This window comes from Halyomorpha halys, unplaced genomic scaffold (assembly GCF_000696795.3).
Source record: "Halyomorpha halys isolate HHAL.00 unplaced genomic scaffold, Hhal_1.1 Scaffold55.1, whole genome shotgun sequence".
Classification (NCBI taxonomy): domain Eukaryota; kingdom Metazoa; phylum Arthropoda; class Insecta; order Hemiptera; family Pentatomidae; genus Halyomorpha; species Halyomorpha halys.
In genome coordinates, this window is record NW_027105793.1 from 1,467,272 (window position 1) to 1,472,028 (window position 4,757).

The window sequence follows — 4,757 nt, forward strand, 5'->3', positions numbered from 1 at the left end:
AGAATTAAATGACGATTACATTACTACTTTTTAAAAAAAAAATAATTTAGACTATTGTGTTTTTATCTGTATATTTAAAAATATATATATACATTAATATTTTTTAGGATTATTTGTGAACATAATATGCTTGATTTGGACATTCTAATTTCTTTTCATAACACTCGTTTGTTGTTTTCAGTCCCGTAATTTCTTCATTTCAATCTTGATACCTTTTCTCACAGGGTTTTGCTAGAATTTGTCAAAGCTAATCTAACTAAAGTTTCCATTGATCCATAAATTAATATATAAATTCTTCATTTAACTCACTGGAAAAAAAATAAAACGAGAATCGTTGGAAGCACAACATATGAAAAGAGCTTTGAAGCTATAGAAGTGAATTATCTATAGTTTTTATCGGGCGGGACGCTGCAGAACATGTTTTGTAAGGAGCTGTAGGAGAAAATACTGCTTGTTTGCGAGGAGGGGAGGAAACAGTTTGCATTGATTTGATCATTCGTTTGCAAATCATTAGGCTTCAGGAATATTTGATTGTGCTTGGAAATGTAAATCTCCATCTTCGGCAGATAAAGGGGGTGGGGGACAGAATCATTCACTTATTTATCCCTCATTTAATTTTCAAAACCTCACTGCTCACTTCTCTTCAATAATTATTTGTTTTTCATCTTTGCAGTACCATTGTTTATAAAAAGCCAAGTTATAAAAGTTATTGTAAGATCACCGATTGACCGTGTGTAATAATAAACCTCATAAGAAGATCTCATTTTGATAGTTTCTTCTATTTTAAACTTCAATATAAGTTCTGGCTTATGTGCCTGAAATAAGTTCTTCATACCAACCAATCGATGCCTTGTTTCAACGAAACAACGAAACCTAGACATTGTTAACAAGAAATGAATTGATAACTTTACAATCTACACATTTTAAATACTTCATATAACTTAGGACACTCACTGATTTATGTTCATCATTAGTCACTATTTGAGCTTCCTTCAAATTTAATAATACATAGCCAACACGATCTCTCCTTCAATTCTGTTTATGATTATTAAAAAAAGTAAAACATTCAAGCTTAAGTGCAGTATTAGCAGTTCTTAACCTGTAAATGAAAGAGTAAAACCGACCTTTAATTCAAAGATGTCAAGCAAGAAATATAAATAATAAATAATTGGAAAAATATTCAATTTAAAATAGAAATCAAAGATACATTTAAAAACATGACTGTCATGATGAAACACAATGGGTGTGTATTAATTACAAAATATTTGGTTATAATCAGACTCCCTGAACTATGATTTTCATCAAAGTACCAATGAAGGAGTGTCTTGATGAATAAAAATACACTGAAATTGTGTGTTACATAATGACTGTGTTACCCCCAACCATCATATACATAAAACTGAAAGGAGTGGATTTTATTTTTGACAACTAAGGAAACTAGAGAGTTAATGTAAATAAAAATAATATAAAATGACCTTCTCAAATATTTTGTATCAGTTTGCCAAATAAGTTCACTATCAAATTGTGGACAATTTGATAATAACATTTCTTTAGTTTCTAACTGAATTCCATTGAAAGAAGCAACAACAACCACAGGACTTGTTAAAAATGTGAATCCATTACCTAAAATAATAATGATTAAATTTTATCAACTACTACATTCAAAGCTGATGGACAATCTCTCATTACCTTCTTTAATCTCGACAACGACTTGAGCTTTAGAAGTATGATAACAGTCCATTTAAAAGAAGAGGTTCTAAAGAACCGTTGTATGTTTACAGTTCATTTTTAATCATTATGACAACAATCAGCTGACTGTCAATGCTTTGCATGTGTCACTTACATTTTTGCTATGATTATGAATTTAATGTAAATAATTAGGGTCGAAATATCATATAAACATTAAGAATCATTGTTATTTAGTTAGTTTTTGTAAAAGCAGCACAAATGCAGCTTACTCCGGCGTAAGTACTATAGTCCTTACCAGGAATGAAAATGTCAGGCTTGAAAAATAATTTCAATATTCACCTTAAAATGGATTGGAATAAAAACTCAAATCAAGTCAACAAGAGTCAACGTTTCGCCCCACGTTGCAGGGCTTCATCAGGGCTAAAAAGATACAAACACTTAAATGATGTAAACATAAATAAATAAAGTAAATAAGATAATAATATAATATAACATAGATATTATAACATCATGTTATAATAACTATAATACAAGATATTTAAAAAAAAAATGAATCAGATTTTATTCCTATTAATTATAACATTAACATTAACATTTTAATATTCACAACTTCAAATACCGTAGCAGATCTTATCATAAATTTAAAAAAACTAATTTTCTATTATCAACACAATACTTTTTTTGTAATAATTTATTATACCATCTAATAATTATGAAGATCGAAAGAGAAATTCAATCAGTATTTGATTAACTTATTTAAATTTATTTGAATTATTAATTAATGAAACAGTCAAAATAGCTTAAGTTAATGTGCAATTTCATAAAACTTTGCCAATGTAATCACAAATAAAATGATGTCTTACCACCAATTACATTTTACTGTAGATTAATCCACTTTACATTCCAGTATTACCTGACTTTCGTTAAATTACAAGTGAACTTTGGGACTAAAAGACATTATATTAGCCATTCAATTGCCTAATTTTGAAAAAAAAAAAAAAAAGAAATATAAGAGGCAAGTTTTTTGACAGAAAATAGATGTCTTTTATGTCTCTTGTAAGTGCTTTTCCACGACGCATTAAATGGATTTGCTCCTAAAATCTGATCTGCTATCCCCCTATACCACAACACCTATAAAAACTGCAGTTCTCTTTAACAAGCAGGGGAATATTTATAGAGGGGGGGCTGAGGGCGTTTTTCACCATTTAGAAGAAAATGGTATTTGTATAAATAGATATATATATATTCATGACACATATGTAATGTATATATATAACATATGTACTCATATATGTAAAAATCGTATAACAGTTTTTTGAGTGATGTGTGAAGTGATAAAGACTTGGATGTTACTGTAACATTTTCATTAATATCGATCAGAAGTGATATTTTGGAAAATCGATTTCACACATTTCAATTGTTTTCTCAAAAATGACTACAATTTTTTTTTAAACTCGGTTAATCAATGTATATTTAAGTGATCTTTCATATCAGTTATGTCTGGTTTTCTTTGAAATAGATTAACAGTAACCATAAATGGCGAATTTTCAAAAAAGCTTCCTCTAAAATAACATTAATTTTGTTTATTTGGAATGAATGACCGGTTCCCATTGTCAGCAATAATAAGAAACTGATAAATACAAAATATTAAAGAATTTGATAAATAATTAGAAAAGAAACAGTAGAAATAGAGATTGAATCGGAAAAAGACAGCCCGATCTCATTCATATGTACACGGCTTCGACAACTTTTATATACTGTATTCATTTTACGAACAAAGTTATTATCTCTTATATTTAGCTGGATAAACCCTAAAATACGATTTTTTTTAACAACAGAAATGTAGAAATTTTCTATTTAAGAAAAATAGATTTCAAAATAATAAATTAATTCTTTAATGTCTACTTTTATAGGTACCATTCATTTCTTTTTGTTTAAAAAAAAAATAACTATCTCTACTACTAAATAACTATGGGTACATAGGAAATGTAAAAGGATTAAATAATTATGAATTGTCCTATTTCCACGGCTGCAATTTCAATAGTCAAATTTTACTTTTGCTTATTTACATATGAGATATTTTTGTTTGTAATAATAAAGAAAATATGGAGTATTGAGGTCCTGATGTATGATTTGATTTATGACCAAGTTAGGAGCATTTAAGATTTTGGACTGTAAGGATTGGATGAGAGAGGAATTTGAAGCTCAACTTTGTATGTTCAGACAGGCCCTATTATAGTCATGTAGATTACTCGTTTGTAATGAATTAGAAGTTTAGATCTTGTGTCCAGTAAATGTTGTAATAGTCGTAACCGGCGAGCTGTTTTTTGTCTTGTATGAGGATTTCAAGTTAATCTTTTGTACAAATGTAGAAAAAAATATAAATAAATTAGTAATAAGTAACAAGTAAATTAAAATAGCATCTTAATAACAATCATTCCTTCTTACCATACTTATGAAGTACATATGGAATGTAAAAGGATTGAATAATTAACAATATCCCTATTTCCATGGATGCAATGTCAATAGTCCCATTTTACTTTCATTTATCAATATATGAGACATATTTTCATCTTTTTCAAAATATTCAAGACTGGTTTAATATCAAGAGCGGTAAATGAGGGTCATATGATGCGCAATAGGATCACGTCAAAAAACGGTTCATGAAGTTCCACTCCCAGTTAAAGGAGCTGTGACCTTCAACCTGAGACACCCAACCTCAACCCGAATACTGAAGCCCAGACTGCTGCAGGACATTCTGTTATAAATTTTAATAAATATAAAATTAATTCATAGTCACACTACCTCAATTTTACTTTTTATTATTACTCATTTTATTTCTTCATTATTATTTCTTCTCTCGTCCCTTTTTCAAATTAACTTGTTTCTTTTCACTATTAGAGGGCAATTGTTTGTTTTATTTAAATGTACCAATATCATTATTTTTTGTTATTAATTTTACATTCATCTTTGTTGATTGCTGCTTAAAGGCGTAAAACCCTCTGGTCATCAACGCCTATGGGATGATAAAAGTAAAAAAAAAATAATAATAAAATAAATAAATAAAT

The 4,757-nt window shown here is 28.5% G+C and overlaps 1 long non-coding RNA gene across 1 annotated transcript; it reads right to left on the reverse strand.

The window, feature by feature from the left end:
• Positions 1-963: 963 nt before the first annotated feature.
• Positions 964-1,786, reverse strand: LOC106692396 (uncharacterized). Its single transcript, XR_010845162.1, has 3 exons — positions 1,690-1,786; positions 1,476-1,623; positions 964-1,099 (listed from the first exon to the last, which is right to left on the reverse strand). It is a non-coding gene; the product is annotated as an uncharacterized lncRNA (long non-coding RNA).
• Between the last annotated feature and the right edge of the window lie 2,971 nt (positions 1,787-4,757).